The sequence below is a fragment of the Nicotiana attenuata genome, unplaced genomic scaffold, assembly GCF_001879085.1.
Source record: "Nicotiana attenuata strain UT unplaced genomic scaffold, NIATTr2, whole genome shotgun sequence".
Taxonomy (NCBI): domain Eukaryota; kingdom Viridiplantae; phylum Streptophyta; class Magnoliopsida; order Solanales; family Solanaceae; genus Nicotiana; species Nicotiana attenuata.
Window position 1 is genome coordinate 147,706 of NW_017670386.1, and position 15,421 is coordinate 163,126.

General features: G+C 42.5%; 1 pseudogene; it reads left to right on the top strand.

The window, feature by feature from the left end:
- The first annotated feature begins 7,240 nt into the window (after positions 1-7,240).
- Positions 7,241-12,284, top strand: LOC109238700 (annotated as a pseudogene).
- Positions 12,285-15,421: the final 3,137 nt, after the last annotated feature.

Genomic DNA, 15,421 nt, shown 5'->3' on the forward strand with positions numbered 1-15,421 from the left:
GACCGGGGGATAATCGGGGTAAGTTGGAAATTTTTTCACTACTAGATCAACACTTAATCCTGGCATATCATCGTAGGACCAAGCAAACACATCTTTGAATTCAAACAAAAGTTGGATCAGTGCATCCCTAGTTCTTTCATCTGTGTGAATGCTTATCATGGTTTCTTGGACCTCTTCTGAACTACCCAAATTTACTGGCTCGGTTTCATTTAGATTTGGCTTAGGCTTATTCTCAAATTGTTCCAATTCTCAATTTATTTCCCTAAAAGCCTCTTCTTCACCGTATTCCAATTTTTGATTCATTATTTCTCAATTAGACAACGTGTTTGGAGATGGGAATGAAGTCCGCAAGCATGTCATGTTATTTAAAGACGCATTATTAGAACTGAAAGAAGAAATAAGAAAAAGTAACAATAATCAGAAAGAATAAAGAGAGAGATTTTTGAATGATGAAATATTGATTTCGTTTCATTGAATTTTGAAGATAACAGGGTTTACATTGGAATTTAAAGACAGTAAACTAAAGAAAACATCCGAGTTACACCCTGGAAAAACTCGTGATGTAGAAAAGGTGGCAAGACTGGACTACCGGGATTCCCGCCTAACTGGGAACGGAGTAGCCTTCCAGTTTTGCAACTTGGCATTGGGCCCCATATACAGCACCTCAGCGGTGCTCGAGCCTTTCCCGGCTGGACCATTCGGGTTTCATACATTATCTGCCTCATAGCTCCACATATTTCTTCAATTTTTTCGGCCGTGAAGGCCTCATCTTCCTCTTCTGTGTACTTGGGCCTGACAAATGTTTCGAACAGATGCGGGATTGGCTGAGGCAAAACCCAACCGTTGTTCTTTCACTCATTTGCCCATGTTTCATCAGCTGGCGTGGCTTGAAAACCCACACCAGAGAACTTCTCGCTAGCAGCCAGAGTGATAGGTTCTATGATACCTTATAATGATGTCCCGAGCCCCTTTCCGGGCTTATAACGATGCTTGATCATTTCTTTTGCAACCATAATTGACGAATTTGAGAGAAAGGGTTGAGGACACGAGCTTCCTTCTTCACATTGGTCTGCGACCACAACCTCGAAAGCTTGATAGACTATACGTTCGCTACCTTCCTTAGCTTCCAGATATGGGACTGACCGGTCCCAATAAATTGATTGCTCGTCCTCTCCATGGTCTACAATCTCTTGATCTTCATATTCAAATTTTACCATCTGGTGGAGAGTGGAAGGTACGGCCCCCGCCGTATGAATCCAGGGCCTTCCCAAGAGGAAATTATAAGAAGTGTCCATGTCTAGGACCTAAAATGTCACCTCAAAATCCACCGGACCAATAGTCAAAATCAAATCGATCTCGCCTATGGTATCTCTCCTGATGCCATCAAAGGCACGCACACAGACATTGTTAGGCCTGATTCTCTCAGTCCCAATCTCCATTCTTTGCAGAGTTGAGAGAGGTAAAATATCAACTTCTGACCCGCCATCCAGCATGACTATTTTCACATAGTACCCCTCACATTTAACTGTCAGATGAAGGGCTTTGTTGTGGGCATCCCTTTCTGGGGGCAGATCATTCTTGCTAAATGAGATCTGGTTAACTGTGAAGAATCTTTCTGCCATTCTTTCTAGTTGTTCAACGGTAGTTTCAATCGGAACATAAGCTTCATTGAGGGTTTTTATCAACACTTTCTGATGCTCGCTTGAGCTTACCAGTAGAGATAGGAGTGAGATCTATGAAGGAGACTCCCGGAGTTGGTCTATTACCTCATAGTCAGCAGTTTTCATTTTACGAAAGAATTCTTCGGCCTCCTCAGCACTGACGGGCTTCTTGAGTGGGAAACGCTTCTTCTTGGCCTTATTCAAATACTCCAAGTTAAGGTATTTCTCAGATGGGTTAGTTTCATTTGTTTCTCCTAGGACCTCTTTTCCCTTGTAGGTTACTACCGCCTTGTTATAATTCCATGGGAAAGCAGTAGGGTCTGTCATGGGCTTCTGTGGTGTGCGGCCAATAAACACGGGCTCATTCAGCCTTGGTGAAATTATTGGCCCCCGTACCACATAGGTCCCTTTAGGCACGCACATCTTAGGTCCCTTGTTCATTTGCTCTTTCCTGTGACCCCGGGGAACATAAAGAATGGCATCTTTTGGGGTTACTGCTCCAGTTTTGGTTTCCACTGTGTTTTCTGCATTTTGAGGGGTAGATTTACTCCTCTTCTCCCCCTTGTCTTGCTTGGTAGCAGCCTTTGGCTTCTTCTCGACATCAGCGATGGCAATGATGGCTTTCAAAGCGGGATCAAACTCCTTATCTTCGCAAATCATCCCAATAACTAGCCAGTTGTTGTGAGCCGGTAATAGGTTGTTGGTCACATTAGGAATTTCTTCATCCTTCAGCACTATCCGTTTTTGCTCTATGAGATTTTCAACTGCCCTTTTTAGAGTCCAGCAGTCTTGTTTACCGTGAAAATGGTAACAATAATTAAATTTGTAAATGGGATTCTAAAAATACGTGATCTATTCTCAAGCTAGTTGTTAGAGCAGATGATGCTAAGAACGTGAAGTTTAATAATGAAGTACAAGCTAAAATGAGGTAGTAACCAAACCGAAGGGGCTTATTGCCCGGGCGCAGAACCAGTCGATGTGGACCTCGAGGTCGAGCTCGAGCTACCGGGGGCAACTGGGAATGGGATAACAATTAAGAATACGATCAAGAGAGGCTCCTTACGACCAATATTGAGCAATATAGTGTAGAACAAGTAAGAAGACAATAGATATTAAAGCGGCCTCGGGCCAGTGAAAGCGAACAACTTAGAAGAAAAGAGAGAGAGAGATATTATTGCTTTTATGGAGAAATGGAGCAACATCAGCCTCCTTACAAGATAGGGTGAGTCCCCTTTATATAGGAGGAGGGGACTCGGCCACAAGTATGTGGAGACTATTTACAAAGTATGGAGATGGGACGGCTTGACGTGATGTCTCAACGTAGGCTCCGGGTAGGCCGGCCCTGTCAGACTTAGCCGTGTACTTTGGGAGCTTCCCCCTTTGTTCTGGCTTTGATCTCCGCTTTCTTCGAGTCGGGCTTCGAAGAGTCCCGAGGTCGGGAACTCAGTCGTGGCCTCCCGTCCTCGGGGTCCCGAGGCATGCTTCCGAAATGTCTTGACAACGAGAAATCAAGTCTTCTGATTTGGCTGCATACAGATAGTCTCCGCGTTTCCCATAACGAAGTGGTGGGAAATGATCCAGACACTTGACTCCTTGAGCTTCTTTCAGTGATGCCATATCGATGATGCGACTCCTGGTCGTGAGCTTTGTGGTAATTGGACATCCACGGGCTCGTGCTTTTCGACCTCATTCATTGCACTCCTGAATCTCGCTTCCCAAGGTGAAGGTACCACCGTCGGTTCGTCTTTCCAAGGATGCATTAACTGCACCCATCGATTAATCTTCCAAGGACTCGACGACCGCGTCATGACCCCCTATAAAAGGGGGTGCCTTGGATTTGCTTTTCTTATCCTAGTGCCTCTATTGGCTTGCTTGCCTACTTCTTCTTATCGTCTTTTTTCACCCTTGAGCACCATGCTGGGGGCTCATGGCCATAAGGCCGTTTGGAGGATTTTCCTTAGACTGTGTTGTGGCCTTCTACCGGAGCTTCCATTTGTCTAGCACAATCATATTGTCACGCTATTGTTGTAGCCGTTAATATGTTCATTGTGGCTGTTGTTGTTGGCCCGAGGTGATAATGGGAGGGGAGTCGGTTTCCCCTTATGTAGATAGCTATACGGATTATGCACCGCTGCTCACTCTACTACCTAGGCCTGGTGTGGTACTTCATCCCTAGGGTATTTCCTTTCCCAAGGGATAAAGTGGCACTACCGGGCGTTGAGGCCGGGGCCCGCCGAATCTTCAACCTTTGGCTTCGGCGGTCCATGTCTCTTTTCTATGCCTCCTCTGCGTCCCCTCCTTTTCCTCTTCTTCATCTTCTCCGGCGAGAATCTCTCGAGGGATTGAGCTGGGAACCTATGGGAGGTGGAGGTCGAAGGAGTCACCCTCGAGGGTACGTGCTCGAGGGTGCGACGCTCGAGGATGCTGATACCAGAGATAGATCCTCGAGGACGGACCAGGCGCCCGGGTTTCATCACATGTACATCCTTTCGTTCTTCCGCTTTAGGTGTAGACTCCTATAGGCCTTTGTAATTGTATGTAACGACCCCTCGAGGGCTGCTTGTACACAAATTTTTATGAATAGGAATGTACTCCATTGATTTCTGCTTTCGAACTTTGCTTTGTTTCTGTATGCTGTCATGCCCTTCGAGGCTCTTTGAATGCCCTCTTTTATTTGTTGACTGCTGATATCTGACTTGGCTCTCTTTCGAACCCATCGTCGCACTTTGGACCAATCTCGAATCGATCTGATAGGACCGAGCTACCGAGGTTCTCCGAGTTGTATGGAGACAATGCGTCGAATTCCGGATCCTTTAGGAATGTTATCCTGAATGAAGGTCAGCTTCGGCTACCCGAGGGTCCCTATTGATCTTGATGTAGATAGACCCTTTAAAATGTATGGGATAGACTTCTACTGAGGAGTTTGCCTGTACTCGGGCGCTGCCTCGGACCTTCATGGAGCTTTCGCGATCAGAGCTTCCTACGTTTATTCCTCTTTTTAGAAAGAGTAAATCGTGAGCCAGTTACTTGCCTTGTGTCGAGTGCTAGCGTTGAAAGCTTCCCGAAGTCCGACTTCTTCGGATCAGAGATCCTCGAGGTAGAATGCTGGCTCGAGCTTGGAGCTAGTATGGACGGCTCCTCGAGTCTTGACTTCTCGTTGAAGGATGCTTTCTGGATCGGATATTGACCCGTCGATCTGTTTCGAGGCTGTTGGCTTCCTGGGGCTCGGCTCGGGCAGGCGAGTCGTCGCTGCTTCTCGCATATATGTGGCGCGGCTTCAGCTTCTTCGTGAGACCTCACTATTTTTAGATAGCCACTTTTTTTCTTTGGCACATGATACTTCATCTCTTTAGGCGCAAAAAGTGTTGGTGCACGCCCTTGCTTTGACCTGCTAGCTTTACCATAGTCATGGAAATTACTTCGGGGTCGATCCGGCAGGGAATGGGGAGTGTTGCTCCTGGCGCTCGGGAACCGAGTGAGTTTGTGCTGAATATGATGTCCTTGATAAGAGAGGAGAACCTGGAGATGGTGAGGAGATGCTACGGGTGGAGCGAGGGGATGCCACTGTAGGTGCTTTCCCCAGAAGAGGGTATTACGGACTCCGCTGATGGATTCCTGAGCGTATACCTATACCCTTTTGCATTTGGCCCCCCCTGATAGGGTTGTGCTTGATTTTGCTTGAAGTATCGAGTTACCCTGGCATAGATTCATCCGTCATTTTCGCGAACGGTGTTGATGATGAGGTTCTTCGCGGAGAAGGCTGGGCTTGAATTCACACTTGATCATCTCGTCAGGCTATACCGATCCTTTCATTATTGAGGCGTGCTAAATCTGAGGTGCCGTTCGTCCATACCCTTTGTCGTTGATGACGAGGAAGGCGGGGGATCGAGAGTGGGCCAGTCAGTTTATCTGGATCCGGACGGCCGATATTATCCCTGTGGAGTTTTCTCCATTTCCCGAAGGGTGGAATCATGCACGTGAGTGAGGTGTTTGGTGCTTTTTCAGATTTTGCCTATAGCGAAAATCAGTTGAGTAATAATGTTGTCTCCCTTGTTGCAGCAACTTCGTGGACGCCGGGTGAAGTCCTTGACTTGCCCGGCTGGGTCCGGAGGCTGGTGATGATAGCATCACTGATAAGGATAGAGTATTGGAAGCTCCAAGAAGGCAATTTACAAGATCTCAAGCTAAAGAATTGCAGACTAAGGTTGCTAGGTTTCAATGGCAAATAAAGAAGCTTCTAACTATAGAGGAAGTGCTCAAGCCCAAAGGAGAAGAATAGTCTAAGTTTTACAATTATTTGGTTGATCAAATTGAAGTCCAAGAGGAGGAAGATTGGGTCACCCAAATCAGTCCTTGAAGTCCACCAAATGCGCTCAAAATGATCTTAAAAGAGGTCCAAAGGAGTGTACAAAGANAGTCCAAACCAATGACCCAAACTAGTAGTTTTAAGGCCCAAATCTGCCCCAAAAGGATTTGGCCGCCCCCCACTTAATTTTGATGGCTTTTGTTACCCCTTAGGAGCCCCCTACCTAAGTTTGATGGCTATTGTGACTCCTAGCAGCCCCTACCTAATTTAGATGACTTTATAGCAACCCTATATTATTTTAAGGGTTTTTTACTCCTATAAATAAGGAGTTCTTCTCATTCATAAGACACGACATTATTGATTAAGTATATCATACTTTGAGAGTTCTTATGAACCTTTGTTACTTGTGCTTTGAGATTTATCTTTCAACCTTTACTAGTTCATAGTTCAAGGTAGTAAGATTACTTCTCTTTTATGATATCTTTGATTCCTTTGTGGTATTCTTAGAAGGCGATTAATACTAGTTGTTAATTGTTATCTCAAGTTACTCGTAAAGCGATCAATATCCGAATCTATTGTTTTGATTTGCTTTTTAAGTAAAGGCGTTTGATTTCTTCCATAAATCAAGACGTTGTTACTTTGATCTTGTCAAGGCTATAGAACTTGCGTTCTTGGAATTCTTTCCTTGAATTTTCCCATATCCTTTATTTTCATCTTTTTAATTCTAGTTGTTCAATTCCTTGTTGTTATTGCTTCCGCATTTACTTCTCAAATTCTTACTCTAGTTTGGATTCCCGACCTAGTTGTTATCAAGTGGTATCAGAGCGGTTCTATCAAGATTTCGTTCTTGATAATTCTTGTGATATCTTGAATACTAAGAGCAAAAAAAAGGAATTAACAAAAAAAGCAGAAGGAAAAAAACGAAAATCAGTTTAAAAAAATACAATTGCTTGCTCTCTAGGATATTTCTTTTGTATCTAATTTGTTTCCAAAAATTAACAAAGGAAACAAGAAAAGGGGATCCTTGATTTTCTTACTCTTTCTAATCTACATATTTATATCCTTCCTTTTTGTTCGTATCTTGTTTCAACCGAGCCTAAAAGTTCTAGGATTTAGTTTTTTTTCCCAAAAAAAAACTGAATTTTACTACTAAGAATTTCATACAAGTTGGGTTTAACTATAAATCTACAAAGTATTTTGTTCAAAGGTTATTCCGAGAGAGAAAAAAAAAAAGGGAAGCTATTTTGTGTGATACAGTTTATTTTTTTCAAAGATGTCGCATACAGGTAGTGATGATGAACGAAGGGTTATCCAAGAAGCCGAAATCAAAGCAAGAAATGATTTTACCTTGCAAGCTATGCATCAACAATTTGAAAGGTTGAATTTGCAACTCCAAGAAATGAGGGATACCATTGCGGATCAAAATGATACAATAGCTGAACTTAGGGAAAATAATGCTAGGCCCCAAGCTAGGAGAAATGTACCCCATGCTCCCATTATAATACAAGAAAACCTTATAGATAATTTTAATGAAATTGATTTTGATAGGGTGGGAAGAGATAGGAGGAGACAAAGAGGTAGAGTAGAAGATGATAATATAAGTAGTATAAAGATAAAGATGCCACCTTTCAAGGGAACAAGGATCCAGACTTGTACCTTGATTGGGAGAGAAAGGTTGAAGCCATCTTTGATTGTCACAACTACTCTGAAGGTAAGAAGGTTAAACTTGTTGTTGTTGAGTTTTCTGACTATGCTGCTATTTGGTGGAAAAAGCTTACTAGGGACAGATTGCAAGAAGGACAAGCACAAATTGCTACTTGGGCTGAGATGAAGAGGGTGATGAGGAAGAGATTCGTACCATCACACTTTCAAAGAGAGCTACAACAACGTCTTCAAACATTGAAGCAAGGGTCCATGTCTGTGGATGAGTACTTTAAGGCTATGGATATGGCTATGATCCAAGCTAACTGTATGGAGGAAGAAGAGGCTACAATGGCTAGATTTTTAAATGGTTTAAATAAGGAAATAACTGATGTAGTAGAATTACAACAATATGTAACAATAGATGAGTTAGTTGATTTGTCTATAAAGGTAGAAAATCAATATAAAAGAAAGCAAACTAGCTTGTGGAAAGGTCGGACAAGCACCATGTCCAAAAAGCCATGGCCAAATCATGAGATGAAGAGTTCTTCTAGACCTCAAGAAGACAAGGAAAAAGTTAAATTTGAGAACAAAGAGGGAGGTAAAACCTATAACCCTAACCTTTTACACCTTCTAGTTCTATTCAATGTCAATAATGTAAAGGAAGGGGACATATGATGCATGAATATCCAAGTAGAAGAAACATCATTCATAGAGAGTATGGGGGATATGAGAGTGAAAAAAGTGAGGGACAAGAAGAAAAGGGAGATGTGAGTGATGAAGATGATGTAGAACTACCTAATGATGGCATGGCTGGGGTAGTTAGGAGGATTATGACTATCAATTTCGGAAGCAATAGTGAAGCACAAAGAGAGAATATATTCCATACTAGGTGTGGGATAAATGGAAAAACTTGCTCTATGATCATTGATAGTGGTAGTTGTGCTAATGTGGTGAGCTCATAATTTGTGGAAAAACTAGGACTTGCATGCATGAAACACCCTACTCCCTATAGACTCCAATGGTTAAATGATAGTGGTGAACTAAAGGTAAATAAACAGTGTATGATTTCCTTTAATGTTGGTAGATATGAGGATGATATTCTTTGTGATATAGTACCTATGCAAGCTTGTCATATATTACTGGATCGTCCTTGGCGGTATGACATGAATGTTTTTCATGATGGGAGAAAGAATAGATATTCTCTTGAGCTAAATGGCAGGAAATTTACTCTTGCACCTTTATCTCTTTCTCAAGTNGAGATAAAAAGGGGTTCGAGTGAAAAAAAAGAAGGTCTTGGTGAGTGGAAAGAGGCTAAGGAAAGAAAAAAAAGAGAGTTTCTATATAAAAGCCAAAGAGTGTTTAAATGCAAGAAAAGAGGGGTTGCCCATAATACTACTTACTTACAAAGAAGCTTTGATTAATTCTGAGTTACTAACTTCTTCTTTGCCAAGTAGTATTTCTTCTCTTTTGCAGGATTTTGAAGATGTCTTTACTGAAGATATTCCTAATGGATTGCCACCTTTACGTGGCATTGAGCATCAAATTGATTTTGTGCCTGGATCACAAATCCCAAATAGGCCTGCTTATAGGAGTAATCCAGAAGAGACAAAAGAGCTTCAAAGGCAAGTTGAGGAGTTGCTTGAGAAAGGCTTTGTGAGAGAGAGCATGAGCCCTTGCTCTGTTCCCGTCCTATTGGTACCCAAAAAGGATGGAACTTGGAGGATGTGCGTGGATTGTAGAGCAATCAACAAGATAACAGCAAAGTATCGCCATCCTATTCCTCGTCTTGATGACATGTTGGATCAATTACATGGATCCAAAATCTTTTCTAAAATTGATCTAAAAAGTGGTTACCATCAAATTCGAATGAATCCTGGAGATGAATGGAAAACTGCTTTTAAGACCAAATATGGGTTTTATGAGTGGTTAGTTATGACTTTTGGCTTGACTAATGGTAGCACTTTCTTGAGATTAATAAATCATATCTTTAAGGATTTTCATTGGAAATTTGTTGTGGTGTACTTTGATGATATCTTGATCTTTTCTAACACTTTAGAGGAGCATGTAGAACACCTAAAATAAGTTTTTGAAGTTCTTAGAAAGCAACTTTTATTTGCTAATCTTAAAAAGTGTAATTTTTGTGTGGATCGTGTGATTTTCTTGGGTTTTGTAGTTAGTTCTAAAGGAGTTGAGGTTGATGAAGAGAAAATCAAAGCAATAAAGGAATGGCCTAAACCTAAGAGTGTAACTGAAGTTAGGAGTTTTCATGGACTTGCTAGTTTTTATAAGAGGTTTGTGAGAGACTTTAGCACCATTGCTTCTCCTTTAACTGAAGTTATTAAAAAGGATAAGATTTTTAAATGGGGAAAAGAATAACATGATGCTTTTAACTTGTTGAAAGAAAAGTTATGTTCTGCTTCATTGTTACAATTGCCTGATTTTTCTAAATCTTTTGAAATTGAATGTGATGCTTCTGGCAAAGGAAGGTGCTGCTTTGATGCAAGATTCTAAACCTGTTGCCTACTTTAGTGAGAAGTTGAGTGGAGCCACATTGAACTATTCCACTTATGACAAAGAGCTATATGCTTTGGTAAGGGCTTTAGCCACATGGCAACATTACTTGTGGCCAAGAGAGTTTGTCATTAAAACTGACCATGAATCCTTAAAATACTTGAAGAGTCAAGGTAAGCTTAGTAGAAGGCATACTAAGTGGGTTGAATTCATTGAAACTTTCCCTTATGTAATTTCTTACAAACAAGGGAAAGAGAATGTTGTTGCTGATGCACTTTCAAGAAGGTATGTCTTAGTTTCTACCCTGACTTCTAAATTGATGGGTTTTGATCAAATCAAGGGACTTTATGCTATTGATGTTGATTTTGGCAAAATTTTTACAAATTGTAAGTTGAGTCCTTTTGAGAGGTTTAACCTCCAAGATGAGTTTCTGTTTAAGGAAAATAAGTTGTGTATCCCTAATTGCTCTTTACGTGAAGTATTTGTAAGGGAAGCACATTATGGAGGCCTTATGGGACACTTTGGAGTCCCAAAGACATTAGACATACTTGCTGAAAATTTCTTTTGGCCTGGAATGACAAAAGATGTTGAAAGAATGTGCACACAGTATTTGGAATGTAAACAAGCTAAATCTAAAGTGTTACCACATGGTCTTTACACGCCATTACCTGTTCCTACTTCACCTTGGATTGATATTTCTATAGATTTTATGTTAGGTTTGCTAGAACAAGGTATGGTAAGGATAGTATATTTGTTGTGGTAGATAGGTTCTCCAAAATGGCTCGTTTCATTCCTTGTTTAAAGACTAATGATGCTTCACATGTTGCTGATCTTTTTGTAAAGGAGGTTGTCAAATCGCATGGTATACCTAGAACTATTGTTAGTGATAGGGATGCTAAGTTTTTGAGTCACTTTTGGCATGTATTTTGGAGGAAGTTAGGCACTAAATTGTTGTTTTCTACTTCTTGTCACCCACAAACTGAAGTAGTTAATAGAACCTTAGGAAACATGTTGAGGGTTGTTTTGAAAGGTAAATTAACTTCATGGGAAGGTCACTTACCTATGATTGAATTTGCTTACAATAGAACAATCCATTCTTCTACAGGTATGTCTCCTTTTGAGGTTGTTTATGGCTTTAATCCCTTTACTCCACTTGATTTATCACCATTACCTACTACTGATATTGCTAATCTTGATGGTAGGACAAAGGCTGAGATGATGAAAAAAACTCATGAGCAAACCAGGCTTGCAATTGAGAAGAAAAATGAGCAAACTGCCTTGAGAAAGAATAAGGGTCGAAAACAAGTTATTTTTAAACCCGGAGATTTAGTTTGGGTTCACTTTGGAAAGGAGAGATTTCCTTCTAAAAGGAAGTCAAAGCTGCATCCTAGAGGAGATGACCCCTTTCAAGTCCTTGAAAGGATTGGAGACAATGCTTACAAGCTGGACCTTCCTGGTGAGTTTCAAGTAAGTGCTACATTCAATGTTGCTGACTTGTCTTTGTTTGATGTAGGATCGAATTCGGGGATGAATTCATTTCAAGAAGAGGGGAATGATAGAATCACTGATAAGGATAGAGTTTTGGAAGCTCCAAGAAGGCCATTTACAAGATCACAAGCTAAAGAATTGCAGACTAAGGTTGCTGAATTTCAATGGCAAATAAAGAAGCTTCTAACTATAGAGGAAGTGCTCAAGCCCAAAGGAGAAGAATTGTCTAAGTTTTATAATTATTTGTTTGCTCAAATTGAAGTCCAAGAGGAGGAAGATTGGGTCACTCAAATCAGTCCTTGAAGTCCACCAAATGGGCTCAAAATGAGCTTAAAAGAGGTCCAAAAGGAGGTGTTACAAAAGGAGTCCAATTGGAGTCCAAACCAATGGCCCAAACTAGTTGTTTTAAGGCCCAAATATGCCCCAAAGGATCTTGGCCGCCCCCACCTAATTTTTATGAATTTTCTTACTCTTTAGCAACCACCCTACCTAATTGTAATGATTTTGTTTGCCATAACAACCACCCTACCTAATTGTAATGATTTTGTATGCCATAACAACCACCCTAGCTAATTTTTAAAGGATTTTTATGCCTTTGTAATCCTATAAATAAGGAGATCTTATCATTCATAAGACACAACATTATTAATTAAGTATACATACTTTGAGAGTTCTTTTGAACCTTTGTTACTTGTGCTTTGAGATTTATCTTTCAACCTTTACTAGTTCATAGTTCAAGGTAGTAAGATTACTTCTCTTTTATGATATCTTTGATTCCTTTGTGGTATTCTTAGAAGGCGATTAATACTAGTTATTAATTGTTGTCTCAAGTTACTCGCTAAGCGGTCAAGATCCGTATCTATTGTTTTGATTTGCTTTCTTAAGTAAAGGCGTTTGATTTCTTCCATAAATCAAGACGTTGTTACTTTGATCTTGCCAAGGCGATAGAACTTGCGTTCTTGGAATTCTTTCCTTGAATTTTCCCCATATCCTTTATTTTCATCTCTTTAATTCTAGTTGTTCAATTCCTTGTTGTTATTGCTTCCACATTTACTTCTCAAATTCTTACTCTAGTTTGGATTCCCGACCTAGTTTTTATCAGGTGACCCATTCGTCCTGCAACGAGCGTAGGTGGCGAGCTGAATTTCGTACCGGATGGGGAGCGCAATACCAAGGTAGGAGCGTACGCTGCCTTTGCCTTGCCTTCGTATTTCGAGGTAACACTTTTCCCTTCCATTTGTGCTGGATTCGTTGTTTGCAGATATCGGGCGGTTCCTTGGGATGAGGCAATGCTCTTCCGAAGAGGGGAAGGAGTCGTTGGCCTCCGGGCCGAGGGACGATGGCAATAGGAGGAATCGACACCCGTGGTGCGATGGAGCTTTTGGAGGTTCTGATCGAGCTCACCTTTCCGAGGATGGGGGATTGCTCGAGCCTGCTGCTCCCAGAGTACCTTATTCCTGACTGGCGGTTCCTTTGAGTGAATATGTTGTGCCCGAGGTCGGTTTTCCTGGGGCCGTAGAGGCAGGATCAACAGGAGTGTGTTTCGACTTCGAGGAAGTCCGTCGGCTTCACTTTGTGATGACTTTATGCACAGTTTCCCTGCATCTCGTGTCCTCCTCCCTCTATTAAACCTTCCTTGTGCAGGCTTGTGATAGGCAGTCTGAGCTGCTCCGCCAAGGGGCCAAGCTTCAGGAAATTCTGGACGAGGGCGAGTCTCTTAGGCTCCTTAGTGAAGAGAAAGAAGTTGAGCTGCAGCATTGGCGATATGAGGCGCACCCGAGCTCAAACTATGAGAGCTATTTGCTGGAGGAGGTAACTTCCTGTAGTACGCATTTCGCTCTTTTCTAGCCTTAAGGTTAACCCCTTTTGTTATATCAGCCGCAAAAAAAGGCGGAGGCCTTGGAGTACCTTAAAGGCGACGTCAACCATGTCAGAGTTGCATGCGGGGAGCTAAGGGCTCAAGTGCAGGCTGAAGCTATGGAGGAGATGAGTGCCTCGGCCAAGGTTCCAGCCTTCGAGGTCCAACTCCGCTTGACTCGTGACAACGCCAAAGTTCAAGCGGATATGATTGGAAAACTCAAATCTGATCTGTCGAAGGTTAGAGTTGAGATAATTAATGCTCGGGCCAAAGTGGCATTAAGTCGAACCAAGGCTGATCAAGAGGTGGCGATTCGTATGAAGGATGTTGCTAATGCCCAAGCTGAGCTGAAGCGAGCCCTCGATCAGGAGAAGAGGATCGAGGAATATATTCGTTGCAGATCCCGAAGAGAGGTACTCAAGGAGGTTGGCGCAAGGGGCTTCGTTCTCTCGGAGGAATCGGCTCGAGCAAGGGCGGACGAGCGTGACGCTTGGTCACTTCTCGCTGATGTTGCGGAGGGCAAATTTGACAAGATGTAGCCCTTTAGCGCGGAGTGTAGATTTTGCCATTTTGTCGCTTTGTTTTTGATATGTGTAGAGCATGCCTGTAGATGGAGAATGTGCTTTTTTCGAGCATGTAATATATAAGAAGAAACTTGAAGCTTTACTTCTTTTGTACCTTTTTTCTGTTGTTGCTTTTGACCAGGCAGGCTGGTTCTGGTGTTCGGCGGGATCCTCATAGGTCTAGAACTGATGGGACAGACCCGGGGGCTCTTAAGTGTGATCCTTGATGCGAGAAGTTGTTGGGGACTCCGTGCTTGGCCCGACTGTTTAGGCTTAGTTTCCGAGTTGGATTTTGACTCGAGCCTTCTTGCCCTTGAATCTTTTGTGCCCGTGCGGGCGGGTAGTAATCTCTCTTATTTCTTGCCCTTAGGCAATTGCCATTTCGACTATTTCGGGTCGAGTCTCCGAGTCGCATTGTGACTCGAACTTCAATTGACCCCCAAGTTTTTTCCTGCCTGCATGCTCGGATGATGATGGCCCTTTGTGCTTTGGTCGAAGTGACCTTACGGGCGCGTGGCCCGGAGGTTTACTCGGCTGGCGACGGTGTCATTTGAGCTGTGCCCTTGAGCATATCACAGTTTAACTATTTTGGGTCCAGTGTCTGAGTCGCATCGCGATTCGAGCTGTAATCGACCCTTAAATTTCCCTGATTTTCTGGCCGGCGATAGTGGCACTTATGCCGTGTTCTTAGACAAATTGCAGTTTTTTGGGTCCAGTCTCCGAGTCGCAGCGCGATTCGAGCTATAATCGACCCTTAATTTTCCTTGATTTTCTGGCCGGCGACAATGGCATTTATGCCGTGCCCTTAGGCATATTGCAGTTTTTCGGGTCCAGTCTCCGAGTCGCGTCGCGATTTGAGCTACAATCGACCCTTTAATTTCCTTGATTTTTCGGCCGGTGACAGTGGCATTTACGGCATGCCCTTAGGCATATTGCAGTTTTTGGGTCCAGTCTCCGAGTCGCGTCGCAATTCTAGCTGTAATCGACCCTTAAATTTCCTTGATTTTCTGGCTGGCGATAGTGGTATTTATGCCGTGCCCTTAGGTATATTGCAGTTTTTGGGTCCAGTCTCCGAGTCGCGTCGCGTTTCGAGCTGTAATCGACCCTTAAATTTTCTTGATTTTTTGGTCGGCGATAGTGGCATTTATGACGTTTGGTCGTTGAGACCTTTTGGTATGTGGCCTGGAGGCTTGCATAGTTAACTATTTTGGATTCGGTCTCCGAATCGGGTTACGATTCGAGCTCATTTTAATCCTCAAGTTGTCAATTTTCAAGCTGGCGACAATGGCTCTTACGCTGTTTGGTCGTAGAGACCTTTCAATATGAGGCCCGTAGGCTTGCTTAGCTGGCGACAATGGCTCTTACGCTATTTTTGCTCGTGGGCTTTTTT